The sequence below is a fragment of the Capsicum annuum genome, chromosome 5 (genome assembly GCF_002878395.1).
Source record: "Capsicum annuum cultivar UCD-10X-F1 chromosome 5, UCD10Xv1.1, whole genome shotgun sequence".
Taxonomy (NCBI): Eukaryota; Viridiplantae; Streptophyta; class Magnoliopsida; order Solanales; family Solanaceae; genus Capsicum; species Capsicum annuum.
This window is the reverse complement of record NC_061115.1, coordinates 97,188,041-97,205,839: the sequence shown is the minus strand read 5'-3', so window position 1 is coordinate 97,205,839 and position 17,799 is coordinate 97,188,041.

Below are 17,799 nucleotides of genomic sequence, written 5' to 3'. Positions count from 1 at the left end.
TAGACTCTTGATAAATCCCTGGGCCTTGGTTGAAACTTAGAATAAAAATTCCAAGTTTCAATTATCATCCAATGATCGAGATACTGCAATCGCGTGAGGAGTGGTGTGATCGCAATGGACACAATTACAGCTAGAGTGTGCCCATGATCGCTGCTCCTGAGGTCTATGGCAAGGCCTATTTAAAGGCTCTTTTGGCCGAGAATTTGTCATTTATGCCTCCCTCTTGATCTCTAAAACCCTAATAGTGTAAAGTCCTTAAAGTGAGTCTTGTGGGTTGATTGGGAGAATAATTATCTTGTGTAATTGTGTCTTACTATGAATTCTTTTATTTTTTATGTTGATTTCTTAATTATTAGACCCAAAACCCTATATGGCATGAGTCTTCATTTTAGCCATAAATATGGTTGTTTGCTGAAATTTCTTAAGGGTTATAACTCCCTTATGGTATTTGAACAATGGGTTGGCCCTGAAAACTTATTTTTCGTATGTGGGATCCACTGGGAGTTTTTTCGTGTTGTTTTAGACCCAAAGCCTAATGGTGCAATTTGGGTGTTGTTATTCTCGTAATAATGCCTAGATTATGTTGTTTATAGCTTGGCTTGTGGAAGAAGCTTCATATAAAGAGAAAGAAAAGATTGTTGGTTCGTGAGATATACTTGGAATCGAGGTAGGTTAGGTTTGATTGTAGTTAGATTGAGCTTTATTTTGGTATGGCTTTCATATCTTGTTAAGATTTTTCAGGGTATTAGATGTTGAATTAGTAGATGTTAATACTTGGGATGGTTGGTACACTTAGGATATTGAACTTGTTTAGTGTGGTATTTGACTCATAGCCTCGAACCATGGATAGATGGTCTTGTTATCTTAAGATTAGAATGAGAATACTCTAGTTGGTCTATTAGATGAGAGTGACCTTGTTCACTCACTTAAAGGCATGTTGACCTAAATATGCTTAGTTGATGTCACGTCCTAAACCAAGGCCTAGACGTAATGGGCATCCCAAGTCCAACCAGGATAAGGTACCACCCCCTTAACCCAACCCAACCACCTTTCACAGCCTTAGATAAGCTGAATTTCGAGCATATAACAAGATTGCGTAAATGCTCTCATGAAGACTCTGGGATAGGGTTGCAACAGTGATCGACCCAACTGAGTCTACTCGCACCAAACCAACCATCCAAACCCTACCAAACCAAGGAGAATATCAAACATAGTATGATAATCAAACCCAAAATGTAATAGGATGGAAAAACCAAAATTATTGTGCAATGATGTCAGCTCAAACACCAATGCCAATGTTAAGGCCGACACCAATACCGATCCCGCCCATACCAACTCCCAGAAGTACGACAAAGCCTCTATCCAAAAGAATACAAATATTCAGTTGGGACATACCCTAACCATGTCCAAAACTAATATCCAAATCAAAAGAAAAATTTCTAAGAATGTCCATATCATGAAATAGATCCTTCTAAAAAGATGGAAGCTCACCACTTCAATCTAAATACTATCCCCGAATAAATCACTATGTAGGAGGAGTTAAAAGGCTGGTTCCTGCATAGCGTAGGTATACAGCCGCCAATAGACGAGCTAGAGAATGATCGCTAGCATTTATCTCAGGATAAGGATAATGTAATACCATTTAAAAAACCAAGTAAAACCATCCATGATTCATACAACCATATATTTATAAAAGTATTGGAAAATGGAATCCGTGTTTAGCATGCATTTAAAACCTTTAACCTGGGTTGTACAACCTTGCTATTTAACCATACCCATGGCCTATATGGGGTTAGTTCCCGCTGCTGAAAGAGTCCCAGTGCGTGTGGCCGCACGACTAAGAAATATCCCATGGGATGACAAGTACATCCCTCCAATATAAAATATGACACTTGTACGTGGTTAACAAAAACCCCTCATATCGACAAATATAAGTTTCCAGTTTTGGTTCCCCTAGAACCTCCACCTTTTACGGCTTAGTTACACATCCCACCATTAATGCCAAAATTGAAACCATGTCCAAAAAATCTAATTACCATTTATTAACCAAGGCCAATTATTAGTGGTATTGTCATACCAACCATACCTGCAAGATTTATCCATAGCCAAACGATTTAGGTTAAAGGAACTCTCAAGTGCCCTTTTCGTTTACCATATTAACCACTTGGGAGACTTCTATGTTCTCCACAAGCATAGCCAAATAAACTTTAACCTTTGTAAGCCATTTAAACCATTTATAGTGTCATATATAAGCTGAAAGCAAGCAAGAGTTCCATTCAAAGAAGTCAATGCAATGAACATTTCTTTGTAAGAATTTATCAAACACCTTAGGGGTATAATATAACCAAAACTAATTCCAAAGATCATTAAAACATTACCATGAAAAACAATTGCCCAAAACCACTAATAATGCATATGAATACATAATTAAACCATAGGAAACCATTACCAAGCCATTATGAACAAAAACCCAATTAATAATTGAAAACCATAAACCATGCAACATTGAAACCATGAAAACATCTATAAAATCCATGCGTTTTTAGAAGTAAGAAGTAAGGAAGAGATACGTAACTTAAACCAAGAAAGATGATGGTAGAAAATCACCAAAGCAATCCTTAAGTTGAAACCCTAGCTCTCTCGCCCCAAAAGCTATTGAGAGAATTATGATATGTTTTGAAATAGTTCTTAAGTGTTAATGAATTGAATAATAGGGTAAATAACCTCATAAATGTATTAGAAGTGGTGTATCATAATTAGGGTAAGTAGGGAAATGTCCAAAATACCTCCACTTAGGTCTCGTAAAAACCTATCACAGGGATACGACTGACCCTCTTTTGAGTCGTACCTTTTGTTATAATTGGTTTACTCCAGTCGTACCTAGGCCTTAACCTTTGGATCAGACAATGTCAAGCATATAACTCATCTAACCAAGTCGTAAACTCAGCATATGATCCATACCCATTATCCGTATCCCTGGCAGAATGAAATACCAGGAGGATCAAACACTGGCTACCATACGAGTCATCGATATGACTCATATCAGTCCTTATCACTTGTACCCCTAGGTCGTGACCATTCAAGGGATCAAAACCATTTCACTAACTAATGTTGTTCAGTTTATGATAGGACCATACCACTCCTACCCTAGCATATGGCTCATACCCTGGAGTCATATTGGGTTTAGAGAATAGATTTTGAGAAAAATTTCTAAGGCCAAAACCTAAGATGTAATGTTCTCCCCCACTAGGAACATTCAACCCCAAATTACGGATAATATAGGGATAACCACACACAGAGTCATTTGAATTATCAAACATATTCCCAACCTTCATCAAAGTTCAGAAACAAAGAGGAAAAGATATTAATCTTTCCTTAAACAAACTTAGAATATAAAGATGTGTTCAAGAACACATACCTTCCATACAAATACCAGGAGCAGAAAACAAGAACGGATACTTGGACTTCATGTCCTTTTATGATTCCCACATAGTTTCATCTACCTTATAGTTTCGCCAAAGAACCTTAACCGAACCCACATCCTTGGTACGCAACCGACAAACTTGCCTATCCAACATCTCAACCGGGACCTCTTCATAGGACAAAGAATTTAAGATATCCAACCCTTCCAAAGGAACAACCAAAGAAGGATTACCAATGCACTTTCTAAACATAGAAAAATGAAAGATCAGATTAACCAAACCCTAACTATATGGCAACTCCAACTCATAAACAACATTACCTACTTTTTTGCGAAATCACATAAGGACCAATAAACTGAGGACTAGGCTTTCCCTTCTTGCCAAACCACACTACTCCTTTCATTGGAGACACATATCGGAACACCCTGTCCCCAACCTTAAATTCCAAATCTCTACGCCTAACATCTGCATAAGACTTTTGGCGACTCTGGGTAGCCTTAAGTCTATCCCGAATTACCTTCACCTTCTCCATAGCTTGATAGACCAAATCGGGACCAAACATATCCACCTCACCAAGCTCAAACCATCCAATGGGAGATATATACCTCCTACCATCCAACATCTGAAAGGAGCCATACCAATACTAGAATGATAGCTATTATTGTAAGCAAACTCTACCAAGGGTAGATGCTCAACCTAACTGCCATCATAATCAACCACACATTCCCGAATCATGTCCTTCAATGTCTGAATCATTCTCTTTGCTTGACCATCTAACTGTGGATGGAAAGCTATACTCAGACTAACCTTAATCCCTAATTCTTTCAGGAAAGACCACCAGAAATAAGACATAAACTGTATTCCATGATAAAAATAATCAAAACAGGCACCCCATATAGATTCACAATCTCTTAAAGATACAACTTCACATAATCTTCCACCAAAAAGGTAGTCCTCACTGGGAAAGATTTAGCAGACTTAGTCATTCTACCCACGATAACCCAAATTGAATCAAATTAGTTCTGAGACCGGGGAAGACCTCTAAAGAAATTCATATTGATCACATCCTACTTCTATTCAGGAAACTCTATTTTTTGATGTAACCCACCTAGCCTCTTGTGTTCAACCTTAACCTGTTGGTACAACATTAACTTGGACACAAAATCAACTATATCTCTCTTCATACCATTTCACCAATAGATCTCCTTAAGATCATAATATATCTTTGTTGAACCAGGATGGATGATATAGTCAGACTCATGCACCTCAGCCAAAATACTTTGGTACAACCTTTCGACATTCAAAATAAACCCTCTCTTGGTACTGCAAAGTACCATCACCACTAACCTCAGACACCTCCACCTTATTCTCACCAACATTACTCTTGATTTTTATCAAGACTAAATCTAACACTTGTTTCTCCTTAATCTCTATACCAATAGACGATTGAACCATTTCTTGCACCATCACACCACCATCTTTGTAATCTAACAGACGAACTCCAGGATTGGCTAAGTGGTGAATATCCTTTATCAATTCCTACTTTCCTTTCTCCACATGAGCCAAACTGCCCATAGACAACATGCTAAGAGCATCAACAACCATGTTAGCCTTACCTGGGTGATAGTGAAGACTTACATCATAATCCTTGAGAAGCTCAAACCATCTTCTTTGCCTAAGATTAAGCTCCTTCTATGTGAACACTTACTGAAGACTCTTATGATCCAAAAAGATATCTATGTGAGCACTATAAAGATAATCCCGCTATATTTTCAAAGAAAACACAATCGCCAACAGCTCCAACTTATGGTTAGGATAATTTCTCTCATGTACTTCCAATTACCTGGATGCACAGGCAATCAGCTTCCTATTAAAACACAACCAAGCCCTACCCGAGATGCATCACAATAAACCATAACTCGTCATTACCTTCTGGAAAAATCAAAATTAAAGACGAAGTCAACCTATCCTTCAACATCTCAAAACTACCGTCACAAGTATTCGACCAAGAAAACTTAACCTTCTTTTAAGTTAACTTAGTCAAAGGAGAAACTGTCAATGAGATGCTTTTCTCAAACCGCCTATAATACTCGACTAAACCCAAGAAGCTCTAAACATCGAATAGAGTCGTGGGCCTAGGCCACCTATTTACTGTAGCAACCTTTTGGGGATCAACCATTATCTCCTTACTAGAAATAATGTGACCCAAGAAAGTCATGGCATTCAACCAAAAATCACAGTTAGATAACTTGGCAAACAATTTTGTTCCCTTAAGGTCTGGAACTCCACACGGAGGTGGATACCAAGATCCACCTTACTCCTCGAATACACCAGAATGTCATTAATAAATAAATGTCAAAGAGATCTAAATATTGCCTGAACATCCTATTCATCAAATCCATAAATGATGCTGGAGCATTAGTTAACCCAAATGATATCACCAAGAACTCAAAATGCCCATACCGAGTGGAAAAACTATCTTGAGGATATCCACCTCCCTAATATTAAGTTGATGATACCCAGATCGAAGATCTATCTTTGAAAAGAGCTTGGCACCCTGTAATGGATCAAGTAAATTATATATCCTAAGGAGAGGATACTTGTTCTTGATTGTTACATTATTCAACTTTCTATAGTCAATGCACATCCAAAATGAACAATCTTTTTTGCACACGAACAATAGCATTGGACCCTATGGAGAAACACTAAGATGAATAAACTCCTTATCTAGAAGATCCTAAATTTGCTCCTTGAGTTCTCTTAACTTAGTTGGAGACATTCTATACGGAGAAATAGATATTGGTCAAGTTTTCGAAAGCAAATCAATACCAAACTCTATTTTCCTATCCAGAGGAACACCGGGAAGATCATCCTAAAAGACATTTGAAAACTCATTAACTACTAGAACTAACTGCAAAGAAGGACCTTTCAAGTTAGAATCTTTAATCCAAACCAACAGATAAAGATACCCATTAGAGATTAACCTTATAGATTTAAGATAAGAAATAAATCTCCCCCAAGGAGCTAAAGAACAACCCTTTCATTCTATTTTTGGCTCACTAAGGAACCTAAAGATGACCTTACGAGTCCGACAGTCTAAACAAGTGTAACAAGAATGCAACTAGTCCATACCAAAAATTACATCAAAATCTCCCATTCCCTATGAAAATAGATCTACAAAGGTTTGCATATCACCAACAACTACCACACACCCTCTATAGACCCATTCAGCAGTGATCGAGTCTCCTACTAGGGTAGAAATAGAAAAGGATCCAAAATAATTTTTGGATTAAAATCAAAAGACACAGCTATATAAGGAGTCATATAAGAAAAAGTGGATCCTAGATCAAGCAAATAATATACATCATGGGAAATAAGATGTAACGTACCAGTAACAACATCAGGAGATACCTCAGATTCTAGCCAGGATGAAAAAGATTACAACCTATTCTGACTAATAATAGAATGAGGAGCAGTGACAGAAGCTGATGTCACACGACCAGGTGTAGGAGTAGAAGATGAAGCCACCGAAATCTTACTTCCCCTCATAGCAACCTTATTGACTGGATAATCCTTGAGCTGATGGCCTACCTAACCATACTTAAATAACTTATCTCTACCTTTCTCATAGAATCCCTGATGAGGATGGCCACAGAACCGATAAGGAGGGAATGAAGAAATAGACTACCCTCTACTTGCTTGAGATTGGGCAATCTAAGCCTAAGAATTATCACCACCTTAGTGATGTGTATTGCCTAACTGCTATGGGTAAGGAGAACAGGTAGCAGAGAACAAACTAGAACTCCCCCAATTCTTTTTCTGCCACTTGCCACCATCTCTACCACCCTGAGACTATGCACCTCCCTGATCAGAAAATCTACCCTACTTTCCCTGCCTATCCCCAAATTTTGCCTAGTTTTTCTTCTCGTCCGCAATCTAGTGCATATGAACTGTTAACCTAGAGATGTCCATATCCTTAATGAGCAAAGCAGTCTTAATCTCCAAAATCAAATATTTATTCAACCCAGAAGAGAACTTACTCATTATCAACCTTATATCAGCTACCAAATCAGGAGCATTAGTTAACAACTGATGAAACTTCAAAGTATATTCCCTCACAGATATCCTTCCTTACTTGAGGTTCACAAACTCATCATCTTAGCTTCCCTCAACTCTTAAGAAAAGAAATAACCTGTGAAGGCATTACAAAAGGCTTCCCACAACTTTTCCTTTTCTATATCACCTTTATCTCTATCCTACTCCTCATACCACTAATAAGTAATATCTTTGAGATGATAAGCTATAAAGATAACTTCCTTCATATTAGAAGTAAACATAACCCAAAATATCTTCTCTAGTTCATTAAGAAAGACTTGTATGTATTCCTCTACCTTTACTCCCATAAATATAAGAGGACCCATCTTCATAAATTGGCCAACCATTGTAGCCTTGGCAGATAAAGCACTAGTCATACGCCGCTCAGCATGAGCAGTAACCATTTGAGCAATAACATAAATAGATTGGTGAAATTCTTCATTTATTACATTACCTTGAGTAACATGATGAGTAGTAGGGGGGATAGAATAAACTCCAGTACAATCAAAAATAAGACCATAAGATTAAAGATGTACTTGAGACATAAGAGGTACCCCTTCAGTATTATCCCCAGATGAGATGGAAGAATTTTCTTGTGTTCCAGCTCTAGGAAGCATGATTAGAAAGACAAACAACCAAGGATTAGAGAAGATTCTAGGTCTTAGAATTTCAAGAAAGTGGAACATTCTAAAATGTCTCACAGCCTATCTCTTATGAGTGTGGTGTGCTTTACACCCCTAAAAGAGACTTTAATCAATAAGGCTTTATGGACTCTAAGTTGACCATAAACCTAAAGCTTTAACACTAATTTGTCACAACCCAACCTAGGGCCTAAATATAATGGGTATCCCAAGTACAACCACGATTAGGGATCACCTTCTTAACCCAACCCAACCACCTGTCACATCCCTAGATGAGCTAAATTTTAAGCATATAATAAGATTGCATAAATGCTCTCATGAAGACTCTAGGATAGGGTCACAATTGTGATCGACCCAATCGAGTCTACCCATACCAAACCAACCATCTATACCATATCATACCAAAAAGAATGAGAAGAAAAACCAGCCATCTATACCATATCATATCAAACCCAAAATGTAATATGATGGAACAACCAACAATATTATCCACTGATGTTAACTCCAACACCAATGCCAATGCTAAGGCCAACACTAATACCGATACCACCCATACCAACCCCTAAAAATACCATAAAGCCTCTATCTAAAAGAATGCAAATATTTATTTGGGACATGCTCCCAACCATGGCCAAAACCAATATCCAAATAAAAAGAAAAACATCTAAGAATGTCCATATCATTAAATGAAGCCTTCCAAAAATATGGAAGCTCACCACTAAATTATAAATATTGTCCTCGAATGAATCACTATGTAGGAGAAGTTAAAAGGTCGGTTCTTGCATAGCATGGGTATACAACCGCTAGTAGATGGGTTATCAAATAACCTCTAGTATGTATTTGAAGATGAGGATAAAGTAATGCCACTTAGATAACCAAGTAAAACTATCCATGATACAAACAACCATGCATATATATAAATATCGGAAATAAGAATCCGTGTTTAGCATGCATTTAAAACCTTTAACCTGGGCTGTGTAAACTTGTCGTTTAACCACACCATTGGCCATATGGGTTTGGCTCCCTATGCTGAAAGAGTCCTAGTGCATAAAACCATACGACCAGGAAATATCCTATGGGATGACTAGTACATCCCTCTAATATAAAATATGACACTCACTCATGGTCATCAAAGACCCCTCATATCGGTAAATATGCATTTCCAGTTTCTATTCCCCCAGAACCTCCACCTTCTATGGATTAGTTACACATCCTTCCATTAATGCCCAAATTAAAAACATATCCAAATAATCTAATTAACATTTATTAACCAAGGACAATTACTAGTGGTATAGTCATACCAACCATACTTGCAAAATTTTTGCATATCCAAACCATTTAGTGTAAGGGGACTCTCTAATGCCCTTTCCATATACCATATTAACCTCTTTGGAGACTTTCATGTTCTCCAAAAGCATAACCAATTAGCCTTTAAACTTTGTAATCCATTTAAACTATTTATAGTTTTATATATAAGAAAAAAAACAAGCAAGAGTTCCATTCAAAGAAATCCATGCAATGAACATATCTTTATAAGTATTTTATCAAACACCGTAGGGGGATAATATAACTAAAACTAATTCCAGAGACCATTAAATAATTACCATGTAAAATAATTTTCCAAAACCACCAATAATGCATATTAAAGCATAATTAAACCATAGGAAATGATTACTAAGCCATAATAAACAAAAACCCCAATTAATAGTTGAAAACAATAAACCATTCAATATTGAAACCATGAAAACATCCATAAAATCCATGCCTTTTTAGAAGTAAGAAATAGGAAAGAGAAAGATGCCTTAAATCGAGAAAGATGATGAAAGAAAATTGCCAAAGAAAGCCTCAAAGCAATCCCTTCGTTGAAACCCTAACTCTCTTACCCTAAAAGCTCTTGAAAGAATTATGATGTATTTTGAAATAGTTTTATAAGTGTTAATGAATAGAATAATAGGGTAAATAACCTCATAAGTGTATTATAAGTTATGGGTCAATAATTAGAGTAAGTAGGAAAATGTCTAGAATACGCCCACTTAAGTCCCTTAAAAACCCATCATAGAGATACGAATGACCCTCTTACGAGTTGTACCTTTTCTTATAATTTATTTCCAACTGTTGTACTTAGTCCTTAACCTTTGGATCAGACACTATCTAGCATACAACTCATCTAACTAAGTCGTAAACACAGCATATGATCTGTACCCATTATCCGAATCCCAGGCAGAATGAAATACCAGGAGGATCAAATACTGGCCACTATAGGAGTAGCTAATCTGACTCATATAAATCCATACAAATTTCACCCCTAAGTCATAACCATTATAGTGATCAAAACAATCTCACCAACTAACACTAGTCATTTTACGATAGGACCATACCACTCATATCCCAATATACAGATTGTACCCTGAGTCGTATTAGCTCCAGAGAAAGGATTTCAAGGAAAAATTCTAAGGAAAAAAACTAGGATGTAATAGTTTTGGTGTGACTTAGGTTCTTGGAATGACTTAGGAGGAATGCTTGAATAATAATTATCCTATAGAACTAGTGTGGGTTGGTAAGCGCTTAAGGCTTGTATTAGATAACTTAGCCTAATTTCGAGTAGAAGTTAGACTTGTAAAATAGAACTTTGAGGTAAAATAGAACTATGAGGTATTATTAAAAGTAGAACTTTACCCACCTTAATCCTGAACTATGTAACTTCTTAGAGACATAGATAGGTGTTGAACACCTATATTATACTTTAGGGAATATAATGCCTAAACTCTGTAAATGGATTATACATATTATCAATATTGGGATAATTTATATACTTGATTGTTTATCTTGTTGTCATGATATAGATAACATTGGAATGTCCTATGAATTGAATCTATAGTTATGCTATCGCTTAACTAGTTGGTTAGTTTACTATGTGACCCTTGAATTATGTCACAACCCATATTATTATTTAGGCTTAATGAATAAGATAATGTTGGTGTAAATAAATCTCTTACTCAAGTATTGTGAACCATATGGGTAAAAAAAGGATTCTAAAAGGCATACCGATAAATTATAACTGACTTGTTAATAATCATGATAAAACTTTGCAAAGTGGTGATTGCTCATATCATTTAGATATACATCCACATACATCTACACATATAATGTAGTAATGATAAATGGTAAAGTACCTTCATATATATATTTCCTCACCTCTCTTACACTCTATCGATTATGTCCTATTCTAATTCTTTCTTCGGCTATATGTATTTATTTATTTTTTTATGAGGATATATTAATGATATGATGATGCCCAATAAATATGAAGGATATATTAATGATGTGATGATGCTCGATGAATTAGGCAGATATATTGATGATGCAATAATTCTAGGTGAATTCAAAGGATATACTGATGATTTGACAATTTTTGGTGAATCCGAAAGATATATTAATGATATGTGATGTCCAGTAAATCTAAAAGAGGTATTGATGTATGAAAATTCCTGATAGACCTAGAGAATATACTAGTTTTATGGTGTGTTACATATGGTAAGAATATATGAATATATCAGCATACGTGTGATTAATTGAATGGTTAAGTATTTGTGTGCAATTAGGATATGATGTTTTCTTTGGGAAGTTGTCTATAAATCTCGTCTATTAATCACTTGTTAAGTAATGTAGCTCTACTTGATACTAAATAGTGAATAGGAGTAGAATATGTCGATTATTTAATTGAGAATAATTAGTAAGTGTAATAATGTGTAGAATTAAGGATTTGCCTAGTAAATATACTTTTCTTGAATAAATGGTTATGTTATGGAATTTGCCTAGTAAAATAGGTTATCTAATAACTAGTTGTCTACGTTAAGTGGTTTCGTTTACTTGATCACTAGAATGCCTAGGATAAGAATTGGTGGATCATGTTTAGTTAAAATGTTTAAATTACAAACTTTTGGTAGTAAAATGGTAGATATATCTAAATGGCTATATAACTACGGTTATGATTATATTGTTTTTGTTGTGTTGAATTGTGGTAACTGATAATGATTATGGGACTTGGCAAATGGCCATTAATGGAAATATAGGAATCATGGTAAATATGAGTTGGTTGTGAATATACATATTCTTGATGCGTTGATGAATTGATTTATTGGTGCACTCTTCGATGGTATGGAACATCATGATGAGTTTTTTATGTTGTGCTCTTTTGGGTGTACTTCCCAGTGTTATCAGATGTCGTGGTAAGTTCTTTTACTTATTACTTAATGATTGTTATTTTAGTTGCATGATGTTTTATGCTTCCAAACCAATTATTCATTTTGTATAACGATTGTGGTACAATTGATGTGATATATCGTATTATTGTTATAGTTGGTTAGTCTGTTTGTACAATAAAGATGGAGAAGCTTTAGGTTAAATTTTGTACCTTGACTTATAGTTATTGTCTCATATTATATCATCCTTATATCATAATTTATCTCAGTCAACCGATAATGTCTACTAAGTTCCCATTATTTTTGTACTCATACTACACTTCTTTCCTTTTTTGATGCAGACCCAAGTACTAGTTGCTACCGGTTAGTTAAGATTGTGATGTATTGATCTTCTGAATATAGGGTGAGCTTTTGGAGTTTTGAGTCACCTATTTTCCCTCCTACACTTATTTAGTCTTTTGTATTCAAGAAGAATTTATAAGACTATTTAGACCTTAAGTTGTAATTTTTTTTGTCAAACTAGATGCTTTTGTACTGATATTACCAGTTCATAGGAAATTGGTATTGTTAGTGATTGTCTTGTGGAACATTGTTCTTTGTTATTGTATTCTTCTATTGTGGCCTTTGTTGGGAGTTTCTATCGAAGTAACCTATTGACTTAGCTCTGGGTTACAGTGTTGGCTTACCTACTGGTGCAACCCATTGACTTAGCACCGAGTTACAATGTTGGCTTACCTATTGGTGGGTTTAGTAGGTGTCATCACGACTTGTAATCAGGTCATGACAAATTAGTATCAGATCCTAGGTTTTGTCAGTATTGTTCATACAAGAATAAGTGTCTAATAGAGTCATGTAAAAAGGAACATTGACATCTTTTTCCTATCTTCAGAAGGCTATGGGACATTCTTAGGAGTCCTTCACTTCTTTCACTCATATTGTGCTATGATTCTGAGTCGATTTGTAGGATGTTTTCTTGACTTTACTCTTTTAAAGATACCCATGCCTTATACTTCAGCTATGTTTGAGGAGGATCCAGAGACCTATCCTTGTATGTGTCCCCAATTAGGGATCAGGATAGGCCTCCCCAGACCCTATTCCTGTACCTGAGCTAGAGATTCCTTCACCTCAGCTAACGGTGGGCCAGCAAATAGCCCAGGCTCCACCAGTTTTTATTCCCTCTTTATTGCTTAGAGATACTTCGGTTTAGCTATTAGGTATTATTGATTATTTGTAGATTATTGGGGTAGGAGTGCAGCGTACAGCTGTGGCTTGAAGTTGAGGTTTCTCTTATACTGGTAGTTTTTTAGTCGATGGTCGCTTGACTATTTATGATCTAACCTACTATGTTTGCCGAGGAGCAAAAAATGTTGGGTAGGTTCTTGAGGTTGGCTCAGCCTAGGTTTTTTGGTACTCCTGGAGAGGATGCATTTGAGTTTCTAACTTCTTGTGAGGATAAGCTTCTTGGATTAGCCTTGTTGAGACTCGTGGTGTGCATTACACCATATTTTAATTGGATTTTTCTACTGGACACTGGTGGAGAGTTTTTATGAGTTCTAGGCCAGTCAGATCTTCTCCTCTTTCATGGACTTAGTTCTCTGAGATGTTCTTATGGAAGTATATGTCATACAGCCTCATAGATTAATTAAGAGATTAGTTCTCTAAATTAGAGCAGGGTTCTATGTTAGTTATTGAGTATGAGGCTTATTTCCATAAATTGGCTAGACATGCAACTTCTATCTTAGATATGAAGTATGAGAGAGTTTGTTGCTTGTGAGAGGGTTGAAATTCACATTTGTATGGCCACTCAGAGTTTAGTTGTTACAGGTAGGACTTTTACTAAGGTTTTTTATCATGCTAGAGTGATAGAGGATATGCATCAGGAGGGCCGTGATAAGAGGACCAAGTATCAGGGTAGATTTGGTACTAGAGGTCCATCTTTCAGCGTCATAGTCAGACTAATCGACCAGCGTAGGTAGCTCTTCAAACTACTTACAGAGGTTAGTCTGGTACTAGTGGTAGCCCTGACAAGGGCGGTGATTAGTCTTTGAGAGGTTCATCTGTAGGCTGTGCTAGGCGTGGTGGTTACTCTGATTTAGCTGGATTTGTGAGTTTTTGTTCTACTCATGATTTTTATTTTCCATGTGGACTTTTCCAATCAGTTCTTGAGAGATTTCCCTAGTTGTGGGTTGATGGTTATTTCAGCCTAGGGTGTTACTCCTATTAGGGCAATTTATCCCTCGGGTGAAAGTGGTATGAGAGGTCACAGGGGTAGTTATTAGGGTTCTCAAGGTAGTACTTAGGAGAGCAAGACAGAAGGTCAGTCAGGTGCCCAGCTAGGTGACAAGCATGGTCAGTTATATATAGTACTTGTTAGACCTAAGGATGAGACTTTATATATTATTATGACAGGTACAAAAAACAATTTTTGTATACCGCTAGTCGGCTCTTACTTTGTTTGATCCTGAATCTACTTATTCTTAAAATTCTGCTTATTATGCACCATGGTTGGACTTGACTAGTGACTTATTATATATGCCATTATGTGTATCTACTCCTATAGGTGATTCTTTAGTAGTAGATTGAGCATTTAGATCTTGTGTTATGATAATTAGTGATGTTGATACTTATGTTGATCTTATTATTCTCGATATCCTGGGTTTTGATGTGATTCTGGGCATGGACTGGTTATCCCACTATCATGAGCTGATGAATTATTTTGCCAAGTCCATTACCTTAACTATTCTTGGTGTACCCCTAGCCATGTGGCAGGGAGTGGTTAGCCGCGAGCTAATAGGGATTATTTCTTATGTTTGTGCTAGAAGGCATATATTAACGGGTTGCAAATCTCATCTTATTTATGTATGTGATACTCGTGTAGAGAGTCTAATGCCTGACTCTGTTCTTATTGTGCGTAAGTTTCTTGATGTGTTTCTTGCCGACCTGCCTGGTATTTCTCCTGGCCGTGAGATTGAGTTTGCTATTAACCTTGAGCATGGAACCTAACCCATTTCTGTGGCACCTTGCCTTATGGATCCTGTTGAGCTTAAGGAGATGAATTCTCAGCTTTAGGATCTTTTTTTTAAAGGGTTTTATTAGACTGGGTATGTCCCTATGGGGAGCTCCTATGTTATTCGTAAAGAAGAAAAATATTTTGATAGTATGTGTAGTAATTATAGACAGCTTAATACGGTGACAGTGAAGAACCGTTATCCTATGCCTTATATTGATGATTTGTTCGGCCAGCTTCAGGGCATAGTCGTGTTCTTTAAGATAGATTTGAGGTCAGGGATTGTCTTACTTCAGCTTCAGTATTGCTTTTCCAGTTAAGGGTAACGGATTTAACGTGTTTTGTGATACTTTTGGTATTGGTCTTTGTTGTGTTTTGATGTAGCAGGTTCGTGTTATTGCCTATTCTTCTAGACAGCTTAAAGTGCATGAGCGCAACTACCTCACTCATGATTTAGAGTTGGCAGCGATAGTTTTCGTGCTAAAGATTAGAGGCATTATTTTTATGGCATGCATTATGAGTTCTTCATATATCATCATAGCCTTCAGCACCTTATGACACACCGAGAGATTAATGCTCGCCAGCATAAATGGATGGAGTTGTTGAAGGACTATGATATTTCCATCTTGTATCATCCAGGTAAGGCAGATGTGGTAGCTGATGCCTTGAGTCTCAAGGAAATGAGTATGGGTAGCTTTGCTTGTATTTTTGTTTCTCATAGGCCTATGTCACGGGACATTCAGTCCTTAGCCAATTTAATATCTTGACTTGTATTTTTGTTTCTCATAGGCCTATGTCACGGGACATTCAGTCCATAGCCAATTTAATATCTTGACTTGTATTTTTGTTTCTCATAGGCCTATGTCACGGGACATTCAGTCCTTATCCAATTTAATAGTTCGCCTTGATATTTAAGATCTTTCTAGGATTTTGGCTTATATAGACGTGAGGTCCTCTTTATTTGAGAAAATTCAAGATCATTAGTATGAGTATAGCAAGTTGTGCTTTCTCCATGACCAGGTGGTGAACGGTGAGTTTGAGATGCACACTATTGATTCCGAGGGTATCTTAAGGTTTTAGGGTCAAATTTATGTTTCCTGACTGGATGACTTGATTTAGTCAATTACTCATAAGGCTTATAATTCTAGATATTCTATTCATCCTGGTATAACGAAGATGTATTAAGATTTAAGAAAGCATTACTAATGGGATGGGATGAAGAGAGATATGGTAAACTTTGTGGCTTATTGCCTATGTTGAAAGTAAGTTAAGGTCGAGCATCAGCATCCAAGTGGCATGACACTGAGGTTTCCCATTCTCGAGTAGAAATGGGAACAAATTACTATGGACTTCATTAGTTGTTTACCTCATACTCCCCGTGCTTCTAATGGTATTTGGGTTATTATGGATTATCTGACTAAGTCGGCATATTTTATTCCTATTCTGATGACCTTCAGTGCTAAGAGATTAGCCAATATTTATGTTCTAGAGATAGTTTGCTTGCATGAGGTGCTTGTTTTTATCATATCCGACTGTGGTTAAGTATTTAGTTCAAGATTTTGGAAATTATTTCTATAGGATTTAGGTACTCGAGTGGATTTGAGTATAGCTTTTCATTCATAGACAGATGGTCAGTCCGAGCGGACTATTCAGGTGCTTGCGGATATGTTTCGAGCCTATGTTTAGGATTTTTTAGGACAGTGGGATCAGCACCTACCATTATCAAAGTTTGCCTACAATAATAGTTATTGTTCGAGTATTGAGATGACACCTTATGAGGCTTTGTATGGCAGGAGATGTTGTTCTCTAATAGGATTATTTGAGACCTCTGAGGTAAGACCTCGTAGTACATATTTGCTTCAGGACTTATTGGATAGAATAAGTGTGATTCAAGATAGGCTTAGAGCATCCTAGAGTAGGCAGAAGTCCTATGTCGATCGTAGGTTTTGTGCCTTAAGATTCAGGGTTAGTGATCGTGTGTTCCTTTATTTTTCACCTATGAGTGCTGTGATGAGTTTTGAAATGAAGGGTAAGCTTTACCCTCAATATATTAGTCCTTTTGAGATTCTCAACACAGTGGGTGAGGTAGAATATGAGTTAGGCTTACCTTCAAATTTTATAGTTGTTCAATTAATTATCCATGTCTCTATGTTGAAGAAAAATATTCCTGATCCATCTCATGTGCTTATGTGGGATTCAGTTTAGTTAGATGAGAAGTTGGCCTTTACAGAGGAACCTGTACTTACTTTGACTAGTGATGTACGACAGTTGCATACTAGATAGATTCTTATAGTTAAGATTTAGTAGAGGCATCGCCCAGTGGAAGAGGCTACTTGGGAGATTCGGAATGAGATGTGGGCCCAGTATCCTAATTTGTTTGAGACTTTAGATATTTTCCCTTCATCTTTAACTTTTGGGGATGAAAGTTCCTT